Raw genomic sequence first — 27,321 nt, 5'->3', positions numbered from 1 at the left:
CACTGCTACAAATTATATATCAATAAAATGCAAACATTCCACAGACTTATTTTCAAATTTATCCTGTTTATCTCGTCACCAAACTTTCAAGTTATCACCTATCTATGTCAAAAATTAAAAATATACAAGTTTGATGACATATATTTTATAGCATGTGTCATTTAAGAACCTGTTTCAAACAAGTTAGCCAATAAACCAGCAAGAAAAAAAAATGGCCACTTTTAGCTGGTAAAAGAAGAGGTAGGTCCTAATGTTTTATTTTAAAAACTTTAACTCTTTACAAAATTAAATAATGCACGAATTTATTATCAGTTCAAAAACAACCCCAAGGAAATAAAATATAAATATCAAAAGACTATGCATTTCTTATTACTTATTGTTGTTACTATACAGGGGTGACATTTGAATTAAACTTTTCAAAAGCAGGAATTTGGGAAGCTATTGTTAACCTCTGTATTAGAAAAAAAGACGATTTCAATACCTATTTTTACCTAATTCTGTTCCTAATAGGACTTTGCAAAGCAGAAGTACACACTGAAGGAACTGTGACACAGGAAAAATGAATTAAGAAAACAGCACTCAACTCCTATTTTCAAAGTTGAAAATCCTTAGTAACTGGCTGTTGCAATGATCGCTCTCCTGCTCACAACTGCTCACACCGGGTCCACTTGTGCAGTGGGTGCTCGCACACGTCCGGGAGGCAGCAAAGCCTTCACCTAGCGGTGCTGACTACGAGTGGCAAAGGCAGATTTGCTGGGGATGAACCCGGGATAAAATGGGAAAAATGTGAACCCTGACCTTTTTAACACCACTTAAAAATCAGAACCAGACCCATCAGCGCACCAGCCCAATGCCTGCAGCCTAACAAATTGGAAACCTGATCTCCCCGGCCCAGTGCAAAGCAGGCTTGTCAGATGCTGAGCTCTGAGGGGCGGCTGCCTCCCGACCTGCTCCCCGTCCTACCCCCAGCACGGCAGTGACTGCCGCACGCAAGCACAGCCTGCATTCACCATTCCCTCAGCTCTGTTTTCATATCTGATTCTCAAACCTCACAGGGAAGACAACAGATGCTGCTGGAACAAGGAGGACTGTGTCAGCTGTGACTGTGGAGCCCAAACGTGCTCCACGGGGCCACTGCTCAGGCTCCCTCTCCAGGGTCAGCCGCTGAAGTTGGCCAAAACATGCTAACTTAATCAGTCGGCAAACCACGGACGTGAACTGCTTTCTGCAGGGAGTACAGCTCGCTCGTGGGCTTCTCTCGAACCTTCTCTTCCACGTTGGGCTTGATCACAGCACCTCTTACTTTCCATCTCGTTTTTCTCTCCTGCGGCCTGGGAGATTTGCAATAGCAGAAAAAGTACTAGGAATATGACAACTAAGTGGCGTAAGTTTTATTTCAGGGAAAGGCAAAGACTGTTGAAAATACCTGTTGTCTTTTATTTTTTCCAAACTGGAAAACCTAGTAGTAGGCAAAAAAAAAAAAAAAAGGATAAAATTTTACAATAAATTAAACTAGGGTGATAAAATCCATGGTGGTAGAGAAGGAGATTAAATGACATTAAAAAATATCCAAGTCTTCATTTGATTTACTTTAATCTAATTATAAAAAGTCACCGCTCAGTTCCTTCCAAACAAGGAGACCTCAGAAGGTTTAAGTATTTTTTAAAAAAGTAAAAAGGAAGAAAGAAAGAAAAAAAAAAAACGAGGTTAGAGAAGCAAAAATAATGCTGAATTAAAGCACTTGGAGGCCAATGGCTTTGAACCTGGGCTCCACCAGTCATTCCAACCAGGGAGGCAGTCTGCAGAGGTCTGGGCTCTTGTTAACAGAACCCTCATTGTTTTCAAAGGCAGTTAGAAAAATGCTGCTTTATATCTCCTCACACCACAGGCTCCGTGCACAGCCCGGAGAAAAGTCGGCTGAGAGTGTGCAATCCACAGGAAGCAAAAAAAAAAAAAAAAAAAAAAAAAAAGCATGCATATATACACAACCTCTATCCCGCACCCCACCCGCCCCCTGCCCAGCCACCTCCACCAAGATAGAAAAACACATTTTTCTGCTATAAACTACCCCAAACTCAATTCCTGGCTGGCAAACTGTGGTAAAGGATGTTATGGTGGTGCATAATTTATAACTGGAAATTTTTGATTCATGTGGGATTTGGGGCATTTCTTTGCCCTTCACCCACTGCCTCTCAGTTTCCAGCTCCAGCGCAGGGCGGTGAAAGCTGTCAGGCGGTGGGGTCGCTGCCATCAAGCGGGGAGGAGATAAACACTGCATTTTTGAGAGTGCAGTTATTCCACACCTGTTTAAAATGTTTATATAGTAATTAAAGATTAATGCTTATTCCAGACCAGATAAATATTAGACAGTGCGACAGTGCGTGAGTGTATATACATACATGAATTTGCAATGCTACAGAGAACAAAGATTGGATTGTGTCGGGCTTACTTAGTGAAGGGTATACATTTTAAAAAGGCCTGAGCTTCACAGAGTTTACATTACAGAGGGGAAAATGGCTTAAAAACGTTAAGTGGTTGGAGCTACTGAGCGCCATACAGAAAGCAGGTAGCCAGGGGTGCGGACCAGTTCTGCTGCTGGTCCTTGGTTCTCTATTTATTAAAGGGGTGGCTCTCCGTTTGCCCCGACCAGCAGCCAGTTCAATGGGTCACTCTGAATTGCCAACTGAAGCTCAACAATTAAGCCTGCTGAGAGCAGGAAAAAGAACATATTTAGTTTTTTTTTTTTTTTTTTAATGAGTAATTGGAGTATGCAGGTTTTATTTTTAATTCCTGGAAAGGCGGTGCAAGGAACTGCGTTTGGCTAAAGACCTCGGTGGCAGGCTGCAGCACCTGTGGGACTCACCCAGTCCCCAGGGCCGCTCCGCCAGCAGGGGTGGAAGCCCCGCCCCGACCCTCTGGGAAGGCAAATTCCCCAGCACAGCACCACTCACTGAAGGACAAAGCGAACACTGCTTTGTTTATAATGCATCACTGTTTCCTGAATTTTGTCAACAAAAAAGGCAAAAGAACTGGTGTTCCCTTTCATAATTTGTAAAAATTATGCTTCTGACAAACTGCATGAATATATTTAGGCAATTTTCCCAATTTACATAAAAATAATTACAGAGATTGTTTGTGTTCCCTTCTGAGTATTTTAATTCTGGTAAAATCTTCAATAAATGAAAAACTGCTTTGAACTCTATGATAAATTATGATTTTTAAAGCTAAAATGTACACATACTGCATTTTCTTAAAGGATATGCTAATAGCATTAAATAAGGAATACTCCAAAAAAGTGGATAAGTCTCATAAAATAATCTTAGTTTTAAAACAGGGTCCAACTCACCCCAAGAAATGTTAACCAATATGTTTTACTTCCATTACTCTAGGTAACACAATACAAGCAAATAGACCAGAGCTTAAAAATATTATCAATATGTTGGACAAATTTGATAAGAGTTTGCAGACAAATATGAAGCAGTGATTTTGACAAATCCAGAACCCATTCATCTGGATTTTACCACACTGGATACAGACCAACAGGACACTTCACATGCTAACACCATCAAACTTCATGTCCGCAGCCCCAAAATGGAGCCTGGGACGCTCACCATACAGGGTACAGGATGGGCCCCACAGGGGTCAGCAGTGAGCAAGGGGGTGAGAGAAAGTTTCCCTCTGTTGCCCAGGTAATTTGGAATTAATCAAAGCATGACTAAGATGTGTAATAAAAATAAGTCAGCAAATCAAAAGAAAACAAACCCGAATCGATGTTAAAACTGGCCGAGAGGTGAAACTATGAAGAAAACACGCATTCAGAAATACTGATAAAAGGCAGTGGGATCTGGGGAGGTGCGAGGAACACAGAGCCCTGTGATCAGCAGGTGTCCCTCTGGTCTGTGCGTGGATGTTTTCCCCTGAGACAGTCCCAGGGACACAGGGTCCTAACCATGAACTTCCCTCTCTGTCCGGACACCAAGTGCATCCCTCAGCCTTTGCTAAAGGCCACCTCAGAAGTGCTTCTCTACTGATGAGGTCACTCTGGGGAGGGCGCAGCGACACGGACACTTCATCACCAGATCCCTCTAACTCGGGGAGAGGAACAGAAGAGAGGAAACAGAGCCACAGTTTCACAAATCACCAAGGAAGGCATTTTTGCGTTTCTTAACTCATTTGACAATCCCTCTGAGTGCAAGAACTTTATAGATGATGCATTTTTTTAGTGATCAAAAGTAGCAGAGTTGGGATTCACTGCTGAATCTCTGAATTCAAGTTCAGGGCTCTTTGCAGTATGCTGTGCCACAAGGGTCACAGCAAGTATTTAGCAGCTCTGTGCCACACAGAAGTTAGTATCAGGATCACGAATCCAGAGGCCCAAGCCCCAGGTAAAGTAACTGCACAAATCACAGTCATATAAAGCATATTTGTATATTACTTGAAATCAGGAGTAGACTATGTATGTTTTAAGTTTAAGATGCTCACCTTTAGATTAATTACTCACACACTTCATATCTACTTTCCTTCTAAAAATAGTCTAAGACATCTGAAAATGTGATTACCTACAACTGAAATAATAAAGTACACAAGAAGTACTAAACAGGGATCTGGCCTGGCCCTTCCTGGGACATCGGAGGGAAAGGTGCCAGGGCTCCGAGGAAGATGATTAAAGCCGGTGAGCCACGGAGGTGGGGAGCTCGGGTTCTGTAGGTCACAGGCTCTGACAAAAGAAAAGCACTGGTTCTTCAGGAGTGGTTTTCTCTGGTGGCAGCAGCACAAACTCACCCACGGGCACCACGCAACACGACTGGAACATCTCAAAGGTGTGTTCCGAGGCGCTCTTTTGTTGTTGGCTCTGTTTTGCCTTTTAAATGGCATCTCTAAAAAGGAGGCACAGGCCGCCATCACAGTCCAGGGCGGGCTGGAGTGGGGGAGGGGCCGGGCCACATGTGGCCCGGGGAGCTGTCCTGGGCAAGGCAGACCCAGGGTTTAGAGAGCAAAGCAGAGATGTCACGTGCCACTCTTCTAAGAGCAGCGACTGCAGACTTCAGGCTGGCACAAGCCAGGGGCTCGGGGATCTGGTGCGCGTCTGGTACTTAGGGATCAGGGGAACTGCAGATCTGTGTGAGCGCCAGGCCTCACCCTTCCGCCACGGTTGGGAACAATGACGAGCCTGTGACCAGTTCACCTCTGCTTCTCGGTAGGGGAGGAAATTAAAGGGCAGAAATGCAGAGAGACAGAAAAAACGTTCCGTTTCTTTTGGAAAAACCTAGTGATTCACAGAAAGAGGAATCAGCATAGAACCCGGTGCTGGAATGGAACGCTGGGTTGGCCTGAGGCCTCCTGCCCCCACCGCCCCCTCCCCTGCTCTCAAGATGCGCCACTGTCACGAGCACAGGGAGACTGGCTTCTTGAACGCGTCCTCACACACTGGCACAGCAGGTGTGTGCCCAGGAGAGGGGTCTTCTGCCCACGGGGGGGGTGCTGGCCAAGGCCACGTGCACCTGCTGCTCTCTTGCACCCTATTCCCTGGGAAGTAGTGTCTGCAGTCCCACAGGTCACATCTGGTGCCTGCTTTTCTGGGCAGAGACGAGAGCAAGGCCACACAAGCAGCACGCAGCTCGCTAGCCCATCTTGGGCACCTGATTTGGAAGTGTTCCACCTCTGCTTCACGGAGCGGCCACTCGGCTGCAGCTTCTCCTTGGGAATCAACAGGCAGTGCAGTGAGTGCTGGTTTCTTTCTCTCCCTGCTGCTCCTCGGTGCTGGCTGACACCCCCACAGCGTAGGGCAGGTTTGTACTGAGAAGCACACTGCCATTCTCTTCCCAGTCTGCCCTGTCGAAGGACCACGGAGCAGAGAACAAGGCCTTCGGTGCCAACAGCTCTTCCATGAGAGTAACTAAGCTTGGGTCCTTCATGCAGCTTGGACTGTCCACAACCACTACACCCTCCGCCCTCAGAAGAGAATATATACCTGCACCAATCACTCCACAACCTCAACCTCTTCTCCCACCTACAACCACCCCCACACAGCCAGACGCTCACGGGCACTTTTGCTGGGGAGTTACGAAGCCTCATGCTAGCTGTGTGAGTACAGCCTCAGCACATTTTGTCTTTTAAGGGAAGGAAACATTTAGTTCACTGCCAGTTACTTCAAGATAAATATCTTCAGATACACTCCTCTTTACACACACTGCTTTTAATAGAATAATTATTCTCGTTACACCCAAGACACACCTACTGAGTTTAAGAAGTCATTGAGGAACAGTATTTAAAACAGTTGCAAAAGACATACTATTAGTTAAATGAGGACAGATTAAGTAAAACTTTAATTTTCTTGATATCACTTCTCATAGGCAGAAGTGATGTATTTTACCAACCAATTAGCTTATCTAAGCAAATATAAACATGGACAAGGTCCAGGAACTACTAATGTTGCCTGCTTCCTTGGCAGAGGAAGGTCTGGGTCTATGGCAGATACTGCCTACTTTGCATATGAAACAAACCAGGGTTTGAGCAGCTTCCTCCAACAAGAGAGTGCCTCTCCTGTCCACACCAAGCACAACCGTCTATACCCCTAGCTGGCCCCCAGCACACACACTTAAACCATTATCTAATTACTAAGAACAGCCACAAGGACAGTTAACAAGTACCCTGGGTTAAGAGGGCTGGCCAGAAAGGAGGGTGGGAGAGCTGGGGGGGGGCCCTCCAGCTGGGACCTGTTTGTGACTTCCCAGCCTCACTGTTTGAGGCTTTCTGGCATTTTTACTGCCTGTTGTCTCCGTGATAATGTGCAAGCGTAGAGATATATTAAAGCCCTAAGTAAATACAGTCAGAGAGAGAAAAAGAATAGGTCATTAGAGAAAATAGCAAAAAAATTCTTTTTAAAGTGACATATCCAGAGAACACAGTATTTTAATTTTACAAACTGCCACAAAAAGTATTAGTTAAGGCTACTGTAATTATTTGAATTGAATGCTTTGGAGAGCACAGCCAAATAAATAATTATAAACGACACTGCCTCAAATGAGAAGCTGCGAGCAACCTCACTAAGCTGGACTTTGCCTGTCCTCTTTTGTGACAGAAATTACTTCACGAAAATGCGAAACAGCTCACCCACTAATTCTGTAGAAGAGAAACATAACAGCCTTGGTTTTAGACATATTTGTTCCACGCTAAATGCGATAAAATTGCTGTTCTAAGCTTGCTATTATATTAGCTAATAAGGAAAGTCAGTTACGATGTATTCTTGTGAAGACTTCAAAAGTTACAAAGAGCTCAATTCTTTTCTCATTAGTCATATAATAACACTTCCCACAAAAATAGTGCCTAGATTAACAACATGGCAAGCTCTTTGCCTTTCTTTCCTTTTCTTTCTGAATGGGGACAAGTACACCACGTGGACACTGGAGCCAGCCAGCCCCACTCGGTGTGAAGCTGGAGCACCTTCAGGCCCAGGTCATCCTTGCGAAGATGAGACAATTACTTCTAATTGCTAGGCAGCAAAGCATCCTCCCGCCCTTCTGACTGGACAATTATCTTCCTGAATCCCCTCTTAGGAATTAATCTGCCTTATCCAGGCTCCTATCTGTCTCTGGCTTCTACTCGGAGCCCACAACGCCCACAGTGTAACACCCACAATGCAAACAGAGGCCTGAACGCAGTGCTGAGCTGACCGGCACACAGCCCCAGGCTGGCCAGCCAGGGACAGCTGATCTTCACAAAGGGAACAGACAGTTTTGTAAGCGTCACAACTCAGTCCATATTAACTGTCACCATTTAATACTTATGACTTGCATGATGTGAGATCTATGTGCCTAATATTCAGGAAAAATGATGATTAATGCTGTATGGAAAAGTTAAAGAGGCGAAGGCATTTGTTCGTAACTAGACCCCTTTTAACATTTTTTCCCAACTGCCCTGTCGGAACTTGCTCTTTCTGCAAGGCTATGATAGTCCGAGGGATCAAACATCCCCCCTGTGCTAGCGCCATGTGACAACATCCAAAAGGGGCACCATATATCACCAAAACAGCTCGCAAACGGGCTAGCCACATTATTTATTACGAGCCGCACATGTGACAAATTATTTAACTCAGTTGATCCTAATAAGTCAAAGAGCAAGCAATTAGCTAACTCAGTCAGAGGGCTGTTTGTGGCAATTTATAGATGCGCTCAAGCTGTCCCGGCACTTCAAAGCCCCATTAAGGGGAGCCCTTCAATGACTCACTTGAGATGACAAGCATTACACAGCACATATGGCCGTCAAGAGCCTGGCCGCCTATCCTGTTTCACTGCGGCCCCCAGCCCCCGGCAGCTGTTTACGTGTTTTCAGCCTGCGCTTCGCTGTTGTGAGCAGCCACGGAGCACAGGAGCAACCAGTGGGAGGCAGTGGGATGGCTGGAGCCCCCTCCACTGCCACAGTCTGTGCTGTTGCTCCCTGGGACAGACACACAGAGCTGGGGACAGATGGCCTTGGTGGCTGCTCCCTCCAACCCTCATCCTGGTGTCTCTACGGCCAATGAGAATACAATAAGACTGTCCCGCACAGGGATGTTAGAGTTGACTAAACGTTGGGCAGGTGCTTTGACAACAAAAAGGGCTCTTTGCCCCAGTCCCCGGGGATCACGATTACGCCCTGCGACGTGCACTGTGCACGGCAGAGGGTGCTTTGCTCTCTGACCTCCTCTCGCACTTTTCCTGAGGAAAATGTTCACTGAGGCTGGATCCAAATCCGCTTCCTTCATTCCACCAGCAGCCATCCTGCCCCACCTTTGGAAGAAGAGTGCAAGGCCACAACCGAACTACAGAAACGGCGTTTGGCACAACAGCTCCCCCGAGGGATGCCTACCCTGGGACTACCCTCTCTCCGGGAACGGTGCACACGGCAGGTTTAGACACTGCGGGGTGAAGTGACAGCCGATGTGCTCAGCAATCTTTCTTTGTCCACATATTCAGGCAGTGCTGAAGACGCTAGCACGCAGACAGAAGGGCTGGCACTGGCAGGAGACTGAAGATATTTACTGTATAAAAAGCTGAGGGACCCCAAACACCACAGCTGCATAGTTACTTTTAAGTGGTAAAGGTCCCACCTCTTTATCTGTGGTTTCAAGTACCCCAGCACAGCCAGCTTGGTGAAAGACAAGCTTAATTGACAGGAGAGGTTGGTGACAGCAGGAAAACACAACGCCTTGCCTTGTTCAGATGGGGCCACGATTTACCCAGGAAAGACAAGTGTCGACCTCTTCCCAAGTCCCAGCCGCCGCCGGAACTCACTGGATCCTCCCGCACCACACTTGCTTTATTCACAGGGAACAATCAAGTGCTTGTGCATTTTTCATTCCCCAATAGCACAGCTGTATTAGAGCCAGGCTGCAATTACAGCCGGCAGGAGGCCCAGGGAGCAGGAGGAGGGGCCCATGGGAGCTCGCAGGCACCAGCCTCCCAGAGACAGCAAGCTCGGAGGCACCCACCTAAGAGGGCTGCACAGCCACCCGGCCTCTGGCGCGAGGAGTCACTCAGTTCTGGACCTGAGTTTTCGTTTGTCACCTTGGCTCGACAGAATCCCAAGTTTCTGATTTTGATCACAAAGTAAAGCTTAATAAAAGAAATGTGAAAGTCCCCAACAGGAGTAACAGGAAGAACAGCGGAGAGGTGGACATTTCTTTTAAGTTGTGGTTTAAACTTTCAAATCTCTCCCTGCTTTATAGTCTTTAGCAAAAATACACCCTAAATTCAAGTGCTAACAAAATCCCAAGCGTTCTGTCTTGGGTACCAGCTCGAAGTGGCATCCATCCATTCTAGTTTCCACGCTCGAGGCCACGGGAGAGGATCCACTGAAAACAGGAGACAAGCATTTAGCTGTAATTATCACTGGCATGACTCCACAATTATTAACAGTTTGACATCAGCAACCTTTTAGGAAAAGTCACATTAAAGAGCCAAGCATTAGGGGGTGAGGGGCACCATGAATCTGCTTCTACATCTGAAATAGCAGATGCCCTCGTTATGCCCTGAAGACACTGGCTTGGAATAAACTTTCCTGTGGCAGCACCAGCAACGACGCAAAAAGCCCCACGTGGAAATGTGCTCTGGAGAACACATGGGTCACAAAGGGGTCACGTGGTAACAGAGACACCGATGTCAAAGATACGGTGGAAAGTATAGAGTAAAATTGTTTTATACAACGTGAGCAGGAAAACCCCAATATTTGGAAATATTTTAATGTTATTTTAGGTATGTATGTGTAACTAATTTGGTAAATTAAACATTTGTAGTCATTTGACCGAGTTGTCCACATTCCTAAATGTTTACATATTCAGTTGGCTTAGAATGTGTTTTGTTTCTTCGCATTTGGAAAACATGTGAATGAGTCTCATTTGAGGTTTCCTATTCTTGGGCACATAAAACTCAAAATAAAAAGAACACTAACCTATAAAATAGTCTAAGAATATTCAATACAGTTCTATTCAAAGAAGCTCTTTGAAGTTAGTAGATTTGAATTAATTTAAGAAAATGTCGATTTTAATGTTTGTTTCAGATTTTAATTATAGAAAATATTTGAATAATGGACATATTTTATATATTCTTTTCCTATTTATTATTTACAAACCCACATGTGTGTGTGTACATACACAGAGACTAGAAGACTAAGCATCCATACAATTTATGAGTGTTAATAATAAAAAGATTTTTAAATACATAAACTGCCACAAAATGTACCTTGGAAAAATTTCAGTCATTTAATTACCACACACACACATATTCACAATAAGACCCACAACGTTCTATTACTGTCTGAAAACCTTTAAACACCAAAATTACATAAGTAGATTCAAAGTATTAATTGTCAGATTATAGTATCCAGGGCGTTCAGTGTTTTTATCCTTGTAGAATAATGATTTTCACAATTTTTATTTGTCAAATATTATATCAAAGTACACTTGACAAAGTAAAATCTGCTTAAAATAAGAATACCACATTGTTATTAACATTACAAACTATGTGAGCATAAATGATGAAGTTTCCTATTTTATCTTCATTGGAAAAATAAAAAGAATCCTGTGCTAGCGAGGCTAAGGACAACGAATGACCACGCTTTCTGTCACATCCAGAAGCTGAATGTGATGAGAAAAGGTGTTTGAAGTGAAACATGAGCGATCATTTATTGTTTTATACATTCTTTAACCTAATCCCCGTGACGTTAACAACTGGACTCTGAAAACAAACGTGGTGATTTGTTAAAGCAACAAACCTGAGCGCAGGCTGTTGGGAGGCCGTGGTGCCCTGGTGGTGAACAAAGCAGGTTGGAGCAGGTGACCTGGCGCATGCCCGGCTCGCGGCGAACTCCTCCACTCTGCGGTCTTGGTCCCTCTCCCTTCCCGAGGGCCCTCCACGCAATGCTAACTCGCGCTCCTGTGGGCACTGCTGAGTGCAGCTGGTCCCTGGAAAAGCCTTCTGGAAATGGCACCCCAGGAGAAGGGACTGTGGGAAAGCTGCCCTGGCGCTGGCTGCAGGGCTAGCACTACTTTGTGGCAGGACCGCACCCTTCTCCGAGTCAGCTCGTCACCGGGTTCCTGAGGTGCTGCTGGGCCCAGAGACCTTCCTCCCCCTGCAGTGTTGCCCCACCAAAGTCCCCTTGCCTGTCAGACTGGAATCATGAACGTTGCTTAGGTCTCGCAGCTGGAACCCAGGAAGCGTGGTCTCAGGTCACAGCGGATTCCGGGTGACTGCAGCATTGTTGTGAGAGAAGTAAAAGGGACCAAAAAAGGGAAGGACTGAAGGTGCACGCTGCGCTGGCAGGCCCGCCTTTCCTTCTCAGACCCCATACGCTACACAAACGTGCGCTCTGAAGGGCCAAGAGGACACCTGAGGCGTATGCAGTAGGTGCTTTGTCACATACTGAGATTAAAGCGCTACCAACTTCAGCCCCCTGGCACGAGGGACCTTTGTCACGCATATCCTAGGATGTGCAGTTTAGGGGAATTACATTTTCTGAGGGATGCGTAGTTTTAGGGGGTAGAATTACACAAACTCTATAGTCAAAATATTTCTGTTTGGAGCAAACGTTTATGATTTAGAGGTTAGCCACGTCTATGCGCTCTCTTCAGCTCTCCTGGCCACGTGACTGGCTACATCTCCACTGCAAGTGGATACAACATATAATTATATGCAGAAATATAAGCTCTTTAAGTGAGGCTATATGATCTACCTAAATAGTCCCCAGAGACACCGTTCCCTTTGTACTATGGATTACGTGCTATGTTAACTCTCAGCAGCGCTGCCAGCACCCATGGCAGACCTCTTGGCTCTGCAGCTGTGCCACGGGGTGTACAGAGGTGAACACGTGACGTCGTTCCTGCAGGGCAAGGCTCTAACATTCCTGCTGGACACAAGGGACTCTGCTTGTGTGAAAGAACAAAGTTGCAGGGGCCAGCTCTGCAGCGGAGCGCATAAAGCTGCTGCCTGCGGCACTGGCATCCCATGTGGGCATAGGTTCGAGTCCCAGCTGCTCTACTTCTGATCCAGATCCCTGCTAATGGTCTGGGGAAAAGAGTGGAAGATGGCCCAAGTGCTCGGGACACTGCCATTCATATGGGAGACCTGGAAGAAGTTCCTGGCTCCTGGCTTTGGCCCAGCCTCAGCTATTGCAGCACTTTGGGACGTGAACCAGAGGATGGAAGATCTCTATCTCTTTCGCACTCTCCCTCTTGCTGTAACTCTTTCAAATAAATAAATTTTTTTAAAGAATACAAAGTTGCATTTACAGAAGTGTGAGATACAAAATTCAAATGTACAGGTTCATGCTGTCAATCGATATTTAACCCACAGAAATACAAACTGAAGTATAAATGAATACAGTGTATTTTCTATGGAATCTAAGAGAACCGGGTAAGTGATGTGATACAGGGAAAACAGCCCTTAAGAATACAATGTAACAGAATGACTACATTCCCAGTAGACATATGCACAAGAAAGCAAATTACAGAAGTAGGGTTGACACAGCCTTAGCTTTTTCTGAGTATACCTGGGCCGGGTGCCATCACTGGCGTTAGTGAGTGTGTGTCTTTATACATGACGGCCCACGAGGCAGGAGGCTCTGTCATACTCATGTCACCCATCCACAGTGCAAAACCACGGCAGGCACTCAGGGAATATTTGCTAAATAAATAATTTTAAACATTTCTGAATGAAGATAAAGGGAAAAAGAATTCAAGGATTACTTCCAAAAGCGCATTGTACACACGAGAAATAAAACCAACATGCTGTCTTCCATTTAAACAGGAACTGAGTATAAAATACAGCAAAACAAGGTGGCATGTACCAATGCCATCTCACTATTCCAAGTGATCAATTTCAGTTCACAATTGATCATAATGAAAGGACTAAGAGTCAAAGGGAGCACATAAACAAGTCTAGTACCTGCTAACACTAACCGATAGAATAAATAAAGGGGAGAGTGATCCAACATGGGAAGTGAGATACTCAGCAGACTCATAGAATGGCAGATGTCCTAAATAGCACTCTGGCCTCAGAATCGGCCCTAAAGGCATTTGGATCTGGCTGAAAAGCCCATGAGAGTATTTCAGGCATGGAAAGCCAAGACACTCTGGCAAAAGATCTCTGTGAGTGAGATCTCAGTGGAAAGAACAGGTCTTCAAAGAAGGAGGTACCTTTCTCTGAAGGGAGGAGAGAACCTCCACTTTGACTATGACCTTGTTTAAACAAGATAAGAATCGGAGAACTCAGGGGGCTTCCATAGCCTTGGAAACTCATGACTGGAGCATAGGGAGATTACTGATGCCATAGACAGGAGTGTCAATTGGTAAAGTCAACAACAGGAGTCACTGTGCACTTACTCCTCATGTAGGATCTCTGTCCTTAATGTGCTGTGCATTGAGATTTAATGCTATAACGAGTACTCAAACAATATATTTCACTTTGTGTTTCTATGGGGGTGCAAACTGTTGAAATCTTTACTTAATGCATACTAAACTGATCCTCTGTAAAAAAAAAAAAAAAAAAAAAAATTCTCAACTCCCAACTTGACTCTCACTGGGATTAAACATGACAATAGGTCTGATCTGATTTCATCATCATTTAAAAAAAATCATCTATTATTTTTCACTTTATGTTTCTGTGTGGGAGCAAACTGTTGAAATCCTTACTTAATGTATACTAAGCTGATCTTCTGTATATTAAGATAATCGAAAATGAATCTTGATGTGAATGGAAGGGGAGAGGGAGTGGGAAAGGGGAGGGTAGTGGGTGGGAGGGACGGTATGGGGGGGAAGCCATTGTAATCCATAAATCGTACTTTGGAAATTTATATTCATTTAATAAAAGTTAAAAAAAAATACAGCAAAACATTTAGATGTGAGAAGGCCTTCTTGACTATTAGAGGGACAAGACTTAAATGAGCTACCAAGTAAGGCAGTGCGATTTCTCAGAAACCTTTGAAATGAAAAGATACAGACCTGCTAAGGGAGATCGGCAGGGCCAGGAAACTTCACGGCCAACATGGGTATGCTCATGTCAAAGTAAAAGTCAATATTTCTTATAAACAAAAATTTATCCTGACTTCTCAGCATGTTACCAAAGCATTGTAAATAATGAGATAATAAAAGTATATTCCTTTTCAGTCTATTTGTTCTCTCATTTTTATCTGTAAGCAATGAAATTCCTATTATTTGTATACAAATTAACAGACTGAGCCCCTGACTCATGCCAGATCAACCACGTAACAGGTGGCTTTAGTTTTTAAATTCAGAAATCTGCTTTATTCTAACACTTTTCTAAAAACTGCCTTTGCACTGTGCTATCTATCTCAATATTGCGTATGAGATGTTGGACAGTGTTCCAAGTGATGGAAAGTCACTAGAGACATCAGTAGGACAGCCTTTCTAGGGTTCTGAGCACGGCACTGTAGTCAAAGGTTTAGACAGGAGCCACTTATTTCACATTAAGAAGGTATGAACTCACTCCACATGAGACTGTGAGGAGCTTGTGAGAGGAAAGATAGTGAAGTGACTTTATATTCAACATTCAGTTCAAGTTGATATGTGGAGAAGAGTGAGTAACAGTAAATGATGATGTGTATTCTTAAGCACAGCTAACACAGCGTGGAAGTGAACAAGAGAGGAAAGAGAGACTGCATAAATATTTTACCGTTACGAGAAACTTTAGAAAACAACTGGGCAAAGTGGGGAGCTAACTACTCTTGTTTCACGCATATTTCTTAGACCTCTCGCTTTCTCTAACAGTGCAAGTGCATTACTTTGGATCCTGGCCATTTTGATTAACATCCAAGTAGCTGCTAGAGTCGGTTACTTCTGCCAGGGCAGGCAGAAAGTATGCACTTACATGGCATCTTTGAATGCAAATGCAGAAGGCAATATGGTTGGCCCTGCTATTTTCTCAATTCCAAATAACTTACATTAACAGACTTCAAAAATACTCAGAAACAAAGATAAGTTTCAGTGGCAGAAGTGATGCCCACAACCAGCTGGAAACCTCCAACACTTCCTCCCAATGGTAGTCTCTGTGCTCAGGTGAATCTGAGATAAGTTAATCAATGTATCATGGTTGGATAGAGATAGGCACTTAATACAAAAAAGTTAAACCAGAATACAGATAATTGATGAAATATGGAAACATAAATCAATAAAGATTAAGAATTAAAAAAGAAATATTTTTATTGTGAAAATGTTAGACTGCACCAAAGGTAGAGCCATTCCTTGAAGCAAATTTCTGAGATGGAAACAGAAAATATTTTTTCTCAGTAAAGATAGCCTTCTCTTATCAATTTAAAAACAGGAGGAAAAGGAGGCATATGAAAATTTAGACGACTAAATACAATTTAAAAGCAGCCTTTTCCTGAATACAAATATAACCAGTGATAAGGATAATAAACTTGGGATCTATACCCAGAACACAGAGGAAAGCACCCACACTGTATTTTAACCCATCGCAGCCCATGCCTTTGTCTTGAAAATCAAACTGTTAAGACCAAAAGAATAAAAAAAAAAGTTCCCCTGATTAAAATGAGAGAGAGTGTAGAAATTAAAATGATTTACTGGGACTGGTGCTGCGCTGCAGCAGGTTAAAGCCTGGCCCATAGCGCCAGCATCCCATGTGGGCGCTGATTCAAGTCCTGGCGGCACCACTTCCCATCCAGCTCTCTGCTGTGGCCTGGGAAAGCAGGAGAAGATGGCCCAAGTCTTTGGGCCCCTGCACCTGCGTGGGAGACCTGGAAGAAGCTCCTGGCTTCTGGCTTCAAATCAGCTCAGCTCTGGCCACTGTGGTCATTTAGGGAGTAAACCAGCAGATGCAAGACTTCTCTCTCTTGTTCTGTCTCTCTCTGTAACTCTGTATTTCAAATAAATAAAAATAAATCTTTTAAAAACATGATTTACTTTCTAGGAAGAAAGAAAGCTGAATAGGGGTTTAGGTAAAGTGAATTGATCAGCTGCGTGACGGGCACCAACGTAAGCGCCTGCCATGCAGCTTTGCAGGGGCAACACTGATGTATCAAAACAGGGAATCTCAAGAAAGCAGGAATCCTGCTTAAAACTGTGAGGCTGCCTCTGAGACCACAGCCAGGTAAATGACACGAGTGGCTCTACCCCCTGCCCCCAAACTGCCTGCTCTGTTCTTCAGCAAACTTCTCATCTCTCATCTTGGTTTTTCAACAGTACTGCTCCAACTCTCATCCCAGAAATCCTACTGAGTTTACTGGAAATAACAGGATTCAAATTACTCCAGTGATCAAGAGCATCTGCTTTCCTGCAAGATGCACAGCGGGTTGAAGCGAAAGCCATCACTCAAGCCCTGGCAAGCCCGCAGCAGTCAGCGAGAGCTCTGGTAAGAATTAGCAGTGGGACGGAGGCGGACAAAACCTCCCAGAACCACAGATAGCAGTGCGAGTCAGAATCTTGCAAGCTACAATAAAAGTCAATGGAATTTTTCTCCCAGATACAGTCCTATGTCAATGAACCTTCTTCCACAAAGATAATCAAGATGATTATTTTTTGAATACACAATTAAATCAGTTTGTTTATGGTACTTTATTTTTAGAACTTCTTTCCTAAATCAGCCAAGGACGGCAATAACTTGCAAACCGTGGGGGCGTTTCTGACCGGCAGCACACAGCTCATGCCGTCTAAATTAAGTTCATTTGCCAGGCAGCAGGGGGCTGAGAATTCTTTACAGCCCGTGGTCCCTAGGAACCGGAAGTGGAAAAAACTCATGCACAAGACTCTTGGTGTGGTTACCCAAAGAGCTATTAATTGGTTTATTTAATGGAAATGTGTATAACATTGCTTAGGAATATGAATATTGTTTATAACAAAACATCCCAAGTTTAGTCGACTCCACATGACGATAGGTGTGTGTGAATGTGTGTGTGTACACATTAGCATATACATATACTCTACAACGCCAATAAAAGCCTGGGATGAAATAAACCAAGCATAATCACTCTCAGGACAGGATGACAAAGGCTCCGTATATCGCAATTAGAATGATCATGACATAAGGCCCACTAAAATGAAGAGAGAAAAATAATGAAATGAGGGACTCTCCATATGGCTTTAGGAGGTGGGAAAAAACTGACTCTACCTATAAGAAATCCAACATCCTTAGCAACACCTCACAGGGAGTCAGTGACCAAGAAAATCCTAACACGGTTCTTGCTGCCAATCACTTAGTAGTAGTAGTACGGCTGCAAGAGGATCTTCAGATTCTTTGCCATGTTCCTTTAAGCCATTATCTGATGATACCCGAGAATGGATCTGGAAGGACAAGGACATGATATAAAAGGGAAAAAAAAAACGGGTTATCCAGCTCAGAACTCCCCTGCACCTTTCAGGCTTAGCTCCAGTTTATTCCAGCTGTTAGGCAGAGCTGAGAATATCTATCATGAGGGATTGTTGTAAGGATTAGGTGAAATACTGTATTTAATGTAGCCTGGTTCTGCATAAGAGTTCATAAAACAGTAGCTACACTGGCAGTTATAGTCCAAGCCAATACTAGAGGAAAGGATCACTGGTTTCACACACAGGCAATGTGTGACATTAGTAAGAAATGCTAGTAATTATGAGACTTTCATTTCTTAAAGTCACAAAGTTATGGAAATGATAATTGTCCACCGATCTCAAAGTTCTTATATACTGACCAATGCATTTTAAAAGTTGATACAGAATAAGAAAACAATTGAATGAGGTCTCTTTTAAAATGAATTTAAATAACAAAAGAACATTCCACATGCATTACAAATTCACAGATTTAAAAGCAGAAAGATTCTCAGATATGATCTATCACTATAACCCTGTCTTACTGGAAAAAATAAATAATAATTTGCCCAGGCACACATGTTTACAGAGTAGGTCTGTGACTACAAGTCAGCTCTTGTGATCTCTAGAGAGAGTATTTCTTTGTACCTAAATATGTTCAAATTATTTTGTATACAATGCCAAGAGATTAAAAAAAAAAAAGCTTCATCACTGAACTATCAACATTTCAATTTTAATGTTAACTTGAACCAAAAAAGAACTTGATCCTGTAGGTTTTATGTTTTATTATTAACCAAATAAAATTCATAAAACTCAAATATATGACATGTTTATTTAATCAAAACTAAATATTCTTCAATTATTATAAAATATATTGCCTCATTTTAAAGCCAGTTCAGTTAGAACTGATGGTTGGAACATGACCACCTAAGTAGTATTTGGTATTCAATTTTCATGTAGCAAAGACTTTGATTTAATGGAATTAAAATTAGAGTGAGAGCCTTGATTTAAGAAAAAGGAGCCACAATCAAACTCATATAGGAACTGGAATTATGGTCCTTTTCCTTCCATCTCATGTCTCTTACTTTTCCCATCTACTGGACCTAAGCACCTAATCAAATATCTATGTGAAAAGCAGATCAATATAACCATTCATTAAACTTAACTGTTGAGAACTTCCTTTGGGGAAATTATCCAAACATCAAAACACTGCCAACAAAGGAACACATGATATAGGAGGGAGATTTATATATAACTCAGATGATCCCATTTAATAAGAAGCACAGATCCCCGAGTTCCAGGGAAGGACATGAGGCAGCGCCAACCAGGGAAAGTCTACAAATAGGACGGGTGGTCAGCTATGTCTTCACCAAAGTGGCATTCTTGCCAACAGGACTCTTGGCAGCCCTTGAGGGGCTAAGTCAGTACGATTTACCAAATATGGTGGGGAATGTGAAAACATGGCAGATATTCACGTTTCTTTTTGAGGCTAACATAATGCAGCCCGCAGGCTTGCCATCAGAGCCTGCGGCCATTAAGTGATAACTGAAGCAGAGGAATGCAAATAATCCATTGGTTCACACCAGTGTCATGCTCATTTGGAAATGTGCCCAGTCCCCTTCTGGCCCTGAGGGGCACCTCACTTGCTTTTTAGGGGCATAACCCGTGGGCAGTATATTACAAAGGAGTTAAATTATGAGCACAGCAGTTAGCAATGATCTACTCATTAAAAAGTGCATTAGGCTACAGTGCCCTGAGCTGCTCAACCTCGTGGCTGATCACTCCTAAACTGCCTGAATAGAAGTAAGTTATTTATCTAGTGGCAGTGGCCCAAGATTTAACTGTGCAAGTCACAAAGTTCTATCATTTATCTATAAGCCCTCTACTCAATGCTAAACGCTGCTTTAACTCCAGGACGAAACAGCACTGAAGTGAGTGAAAAATGAATGTAGAACGCTGATAAAACAGGAAATATTTAAGCAATCTGGCACCTCTCCGCTGAGAAGTTAAAAGGATGTTTCAAATAATTTATGAGTTGAAGGGGATAAAGCCCTTGTTATAAAGAAATAGGGTCGGAAGGCTCTCAGCACTTGACCCACAGATGCCACATTGGACTTCTGATTTTGGAAAAGAGTAAAACTCTGTAATTTATTAGAAAAGCCCGCATGGCAATGAATTTACAGCCTAGTTATCTCCACGCTCCAGAGATAAATACAATTATTTCTCATTTTGAAGTTGAAAAAGAAAAGCTATCTTAGAATAAGTGGATTCTCCCACTCACTCTCTGGTTCTGCTTGTTTATCTTCATCATATATCAAATTAATGTGTCCACAAATCCGAGTAAAGAAGTGAAGTGTTTAATCTGAACTTCACGTCACTTTCTCATACCACGGAAGAGGAAGACAAATGGTGGGCTACATCTGAAGTGACATTGCCCGGGACTGCAAGGGCAGCGGGACAAAGTGGTGTTTGCTCGGTGTTAAAACGCCATGTGCAGCTCACGAACCTGGCCTCAGAGGCGCCACAGGTGTGCAAGCACACACGGAGTCCACCTTGTCCGCTGACGGCTCCTGCTTCCTCCACAACACTCTCTTGTGCTTTCTGTCCTCTCACATACTCCCTACCCGACAGTCCCCGGGCAAGGCTGTTGCCCCCTGGGTCTGCAGAGAGCAGCCACAGCCCTCGTGTAGACCCAGCACTGGTCAGCTGGCCAGGGACACCACACCATGTCCAGCCGCAGGCAGACGGGCCGGTTCCCCCCGCCCCCTGTTCCTCATGCCCAGACAAAGGCGACCTCTGAACCCACTGGGCAGCACGACACAGACGGCTCTGATGACTGCTGCCTGAGAAACGTGGAGGGCGGGGTGAGTGAAGTGAGGACCTGGGAATCACAGCGTGCTACTCAAGCTGAATGTTTCTGCAATTTATAAAAAATGTCCTGCTCGGCCATTTGAGAAAAAGGAGAAAAGTTATGATGTTCCTCCCCTCCTCCCAAAAGGTAAAAGCAATGCCAAGAATGTCCCCTAAAAATATAACATTAATTTCCAGCTTCAAGAACTTAGTATACTGCCATCAAGTTCAATCTCCATCAGAAATCCATTAGGGTATATATACTTTTAGGACCTATCAAATCATTCTTTCTCAGTTGTGTAATTCTGTTGGAATTTTACTGTAACAAGCACTAAAATATCAATGGAAAAATGATAATGACCAGGAATCGCACAGATTTTACTGTGCGATAAATCAAGTAACTTCATCACATTATCAGAAATGGAAAGGTAAGCATAAATTAGAGACCCTGCTGTTACAAATGCAAGTAGGTTTTCTTTATTAAGACAGTTCATTGACAGAGGCCTATACATCCGAGCGTTACTTCATTAATGGCGCCCTCAGAAAGAAAATGAACTGCTGGACTGCTAGTCACCCTACTCTGAGCCAGAAACTGGGAGGTAAACAATGATCACTTCTCTTCATTGTAGTTACCGGCACTGTTTTTTTCAATCAGGAACAAAAATATTTATTTTATTGTACTTTTCAGTACCAGTGACTGAAGGAAGCAAGACCAATTTCCAAGTCAGTGTTAATACCTCTGGCTACTTCATGGACAGATAAGATCTGATTGTTTTTAGCAAATGGTATTTACCATACTAGGTTTTAGCTTTAAATTAAATAATTGATGAAACTGCATAGCTCTCATTAACAACTGGGAAAATGTTACAGCTTCTTTTTTTTGCTTGTTCTTGGCATTGTCACTCAGAGCAGTAATAGTAAAAGGAGCACAGCTACTCTTACTACTACTCCGTACTCAGATGCATTTTTCTTATTTACTCATCTTAGCAACCAAGAATGAGAAAACAGAGGTGCAGAAAGGGTAAGTAACTTGCCCGGGGTTAGACACCAAGAGGCTCTATTCTGGGATCTTGTTCCTTGCCAATTAGTCAGCAACTACATTATTTAACAAGACCTTTTTAATAATCCTAACAAAGACCTTACAAATACGGGGCGGGTGTTTGGCACAGTGGCTAAGACGGCACATGGGATCTGCGCCTCTATTAGTGTCTGGGTTCCAGTCCGAGCTCTGCTTCCAATTCCAACATCCTGCTGGTGTGCACCCTGAGAGGCCGCTGGTGATGGCTCAAATCCTCAGGTCCCTGCCACCCAGACAGGCGGCCAGATTGAGTTCTGGCCTCCTGACTTCAGCTTGGCTCAGTCTTGGCTGTGGCAGGCATTGGGGAGTGAATCAGCGGGTGAAAAATTCATTGGTCTCTGTGTCTCTGCCTTTCAAATACAATGAAAGTAAATATACTTTTTGTTTGTGCACAAGTGGATTCCAAAGGTTTATTTTTTTTTAAAAACCATACCTTGGCAAATATATCTTTTCTTTCTTTCTTTTTCTTTTTCTTTCTTTTTCTTTTTTTTTTTTTTTTTTGACAGGCAGAGTTAAGTTACACAGTGAGAAAGGTCTTCCTTCCCTTGGTTCACCCCTCAAATGGCTGCTACGGCCAGCGCTCTGCACCAATCTGAAGCCAGGAGCCAGGTGCTTCTCCTGTCTCCCATGCAGGTGCAGGGCCCAAGGACCCGGGCCATCCTCCACTGCACTCCCGGGTCACAGCAGAGAGCTGGCCTGGAAGAGGAACAACCGGGACAGAACCAGCACCCCAAATGGGACTAGAACCCGGCCGGAGTGCCGGCGCCGCAGGCGGAGAATTAGCCTTGTGAGCCTCAGCGCTGGCCTCTTATTTTTCTTAAAGATTTATTTATTTATTTGAAAGTCACAGTTACACAGAGAGAAAAGGAGAAGCAGAGAGAGAGGCAGAGAGGTCTCCCATCTGCCAGTTCACTCCCCAACTGGCTGCAATGGCCAGAGCTGCACTGATCCGAAGCCAGGAGCCAGGAGCCAGGAGCTTCTTCCAGGTCTCCCATGCAGATGCAGGGTCCGAAAGACTTGGGCCATCTTCTCTTGCTTTCCCAGGCCATAGCAGAGAGCTGGATTGGAAGTGGAGCAGCTGGGACTGAACCGGCGCCCATATGGGATGCCAGCATTGCAGGTGGTGGCTTTACCCTCTATGGCACAGTGGCAGCCCCACAAATAGGTATTATTAACCAGTTTCCAGATGAGAACACAGGAGGCTGCTTCAAAAAATTTATGGAAAATGGAATTACAAGATACTTTGTACACAAACTATTGCAATCTACACGTAGCTTTTTCCTAGTGCACATTTCCCGAGAACTTTCTGAAGGCTTCTCCTACTTAGAGTGGCAGACAACATGGCTGGAGGTGAGAGTATGAAAGGTCTGTAGTATGTGGATCCAGAATTTTATTCTGTCTCAATTTTCAGGAGAAGATTCCTATTCTGCCTGCATTATCACTAATCCATCTCTTCTGACTCGGTTTCTCTGCCTCTCCGTTTAGGATTCACCCTGTCTAAACAAAGTCATTATCAGCTTCAACAACAAAACCTTCCTCAGTGCTCAGCTACTTCTTTTCCCACTCACTCTTGGGCGGCTGTACCAGAACACTCGGAGGCCCAAGCAGGCACCCACGGCCCTGCCTCTCCACTGCCACACTCCCATCACCACTCCCCTCCACCATCCCACACCAGTCTTCTCTTGAAGCCTGGGCTCCCAGGTGCTACATCCAAACAGTGTCACTGTTCTGTGACTTACCTCCATGGCTCCACCTACTCCTCTGTGCAGGGAGCTTCGCATGGTCCCTAGTCCCCAACACATCCCCTGGACCTGGCCTTTGCATGTAATCTCGGCTTCTTGAGATTCACATTGTTACTGCTCTTAAAAATATTGAGATATAATTCATATACCATAAAATTCACCCTGTTTTACAACGTACAATTCTACAGATTTTAGTACAGTCAAGAGTTGTACAATCTTAGAACAGTTCACCACCTCAAAAAAAACAAAAACAAAAACACCTCTTCCCCATTAGCAGTCATTCCACATCTCTACACTCAGCTCCCAGCAATGACTAATCTACTCTGGAGCTCTATGGACTTTCTAACTCTGCACATTTATGTAAGTAGAATCATCCAACGTGTTGCCTTCTGGGTCTATCTTCACCATATTTTCAAAGTTAACCCATGTTACAGCATACATCAGTACTTCATTTTGTATATGGATGAACACAATATGATACTGAATGGAGGCACTACATTTTATTAATCCCTTCATTAGCTGATGGATAGTATTCTACCCAAAGCCCCACATTTTGGCCCTGGTGTGCTGCTGCGAGCACTATGTGGGTTTCTGTGTGGACTTGTGCTTTCCATTGCTCTCAGGTGTGCACCTACCTTGAACATCTTGAGACACTGCCACACCGTGTCAGGAAGTGGCTGAGCTACTTAACGCTCCCAGTATATGAGGGTTCCAACTCCTCCACCTCCTCGCCAGTACTCGCAGTGGTCGGTCTTTTTTACCACAACCGTCCCAGTGGGTGTGAAGCAGTATGTGTGCTCCACCGTGGTTTCAATGTGCACTTCTTTCCCTAACGCCGAGGCTGGTGAGCATTCCTTCTCATGCTTATTGGTCATCCGAATACCTTCTTTGGAAACTGTCTATTCAAATCCTTTGCCTATTTCTAATTTAGTTTTTTTCATTATTCAGATGCATGAGTTCTTCTTATATAATGCTAGGTAGCCCCTTATCAGCTCCATGATTTGTAAGTAATTTCTCCCATCCTGCAGGCTACTGTTTCACTTTCTTGACGGTGTCCTATGAGGTACAACAGTTTCTTAGACGAACAGCCCAAGTTATCTGTTGTTTTCTTTGGTGGCTTGTGCTTGGTGCTATGATGTAGCTGGTTAAGCTGCCACTGGCAGCCCCGGCAAACCCATATGGGCACTGGTTTGATTTCGGGCTATTCTGCTTCCAATCCAGCTCCCTGCTAATGTGCCTGGGAAAGCAGCAGAAGATGGTCCAAGTGCTTGGGCCCTGCATCGAAGTGGCAGACCTGGAAGAGGCTCCTGGCTCCTGGCTTCAGCCTGTCCCAGTGCTGGCCATTGCAGCCATTTGAAGAGCGAACCAGTGGACAGAAGATCTCTCTCTCTCCCTCCCTCCCTCACTCTCGCTCTCCCTCACCCCCACAGTTCTGCCTTTCAAATAAAATAAACACATCTTTTAAAAAATAATATAAAAGAAGGCTCTGCCTAACTGAAGGTCAGGAAAACATTCCCCTGTGTTTTCTTCTAAGAATGTCGCTGTGACACACGTAGAGTTCATTCTGAGGTAATTTTATATGTGGTGCGAAGTTCTTCCCCCACTGATTTGTCTTGGTACCCTTGTTAAAAACCAGTCAACCACAAATTTACGGGCTCATGTTTTAAAAGTCAAGCCTCCCTTTCTTTCCCAAAGCCATGTGTGAGTTTTTTAAAATCAGTAGCATCGTGGTCTAGTCTCCCGGTCAGAAACATGCACTCAGCTTTGATACTTTCCTTCATCTCCATGCACGGCCACTCGTCACATCATGTGGTTCTCATTTCTGCAAACTGCTTTCACTGATCTTTCCCTTTCCATCTTCACTGTCTCTGTACTGAATCAAATCCCTGCCACTGCTGCCTTCAGGAGAGCTGAGAATCCGTTTCCACGGAACTTGGCGTCCTGAGCTGTCACACACCTGCTCTCACGGTGTGGACCTCTGATGGTCACGGATGGCACAGGAAACAAACTGGTGCTACACGTGTCTGTGCAAGAGCCCGCTCAGGTTCTTAGCCTGATCCCTGGACTTCTGCACTAGATTGTGGTCATGTGTAAACACGTTAGAAGTCCGTCAGGATTGGAAAACTTCCCAGTTATTTTAAAGAAATTGCCAGGGCGGGCATTTAGCCTAACGGTTATGATGCCTACATCATGCACCAGAGAACTGAGCCACAGCCCTGGCTCCGATCCTCATTTCAGCTTCCTGATGATACAGGCCCTAGGAGACAGCAGCACTGTGCAGGCAGTTGGGTTCCTATCACCCACACGCATGGGAGATCGGGAGAGACTCCCAGCTCCCAGCCTGGGCCTGACCCAGCCTCAGCCACTGTGGGCATCTGGGAAGTAAATTGGTAGATGGGAGCTAGCTCTCTTCCTCTGCCTCTCAAATGAATAAAACAAATTTTAAGAACATACATTTTTTAAAAAATTGTCAACTTAGTGTAAACATTTGATCCTATAATTTAGCCAGAGAGGTTAATTTCTAAAACTTGGCTATGACTTCCTTGTTGTTGGGTCAGATGAAGACCAACAGCTAGGACAGAAGTTCTCCAAATGTTGCAGCAGAACTACAGGGGTATTAGCATTGCCAGAGAGCTTGTTGAAAAAAATGCAGGCTGGGTTCCATTCAGACATACTAGAAGAGAATCTCTGGGGGTAAATGAGTGTTTTAACAACACTTCTAGTCATTCAAAAAGTCCGCGAACCACAGGACTAGGGTGACAGGGGATTGCATCTGAGGGACATAAGAACGGCACGTCCCTTCCAAATGCTGGAGTGGCCGACTTCCCATCAACACTCAGCCGTTATGTCCTAGTGACACGGCAAAACATGGGCTGTTAGTGGTCATGGTTAACTTCTGAAGGTATCTAGTCTTTAGTCTTTTGGAAAAACAATGATTTGTAAGCTTTTTATTTTGATCTCACAAACCTCCTGTGACAGAAGCAACAGAAGAGAGATACAGGTAAAATCTACTTTTAAAGCGTACTCATATCTAAAGTCATTCTTATTTTTCTCCTGGGAGGGACTCAAGTGGACACCCAAAGAGAAAAGAAAGCAAGGGGGCTGGCACTTCAGGCCCTAGCCAGAAGCACTGGCATCCCATATGGGCGCAGGTTCTAGTCCCAGCTGCTCCTCTTCCAATCCAGCTTTCTGCTATAGCCTGGGAAAGCAGTACAAGATGGCCCAACCTGCACCTGCGTGGGAGACCCAGAAGAAGCTCCTGGCTCCTGGCTTATTGCGGCCAGCTGGGGACTGAACCAACGGATGGAAGACCTCTCTCTCTCTGTCTTTACCTCTCTCTGTAATTCTTTCAAATAAATAAAATAAATCTTAAAAAAAAGAAAGCAAGGAGAAACATCAGCTCCGACACACGGAAATACTTCCTCTCCCCAGCGGTGAAATCAATCGGCCCAGGGAATCCAGAGTCTGCCTCTGGATTCAACAACATATCGCCAACCAACGCCCACAATAAACCCACTTTTAATTGACCTTTTAACACTGTGTGCGTATTACCCACAAATAACTTTCGGCTATAATAGGCAGACCCACATTTAGCAGGTGGCTTTAGGTTCCATGGTGTTTGTCCAGAGGAACTGCCACTATTTTTCACCCCAGCCATGCAAATGTGCGCAGTGGATGCCCAGGCCTACCTTGATTGGCCATGCATTCTCACAGCCGCGGTCTCCCCGCCTACGGCCGCTCCCAGGGAGGGACACTGGGCCTCGCCTGGCCACTGCCACCTGTGCCCCCAGCTGCCTGAGCAGACCACCACACTGGCCCCTTGTTCCTAGCAGTTCTGTCAGGAAACTGGGCCCGCCAAGAAG

The 27,321-nt window shown here is 44.3% G+C and overlaps 1 protein-coding gene across 1 annotated transcript in view; it reads right to left on the bottom strand.

The window, feature by feature from the left end:
- The window catches only part of GMDS (GDP-mannose 4,6-dehydratase), a 629,429-nt gene that overhangs the window by 246,412 nt on the left and 355,696 nt on the right, over positions 1-27,321 (bottom strand). The window lies entirely within an intron of this gene.

The sequence above is a fragment of the Oryctolagus cuniculus genome, chromosome 5 (assembly GCF_964237555.1).
Source record: "Oryctolagus cuniculus chromosome 5, mOryCun1.1, whole genome shotgun sequence".
Classification (NCBI taxonomy): Eukaryota; Metazoa; Chordata; class Mammalia; order Lagomorpha; family Leporidae; genus Oryctolagus; species Oryctolagus cuniculus.
This window is presented reverse-complemented; position numbering and strand designations above follow the sequence as displayed.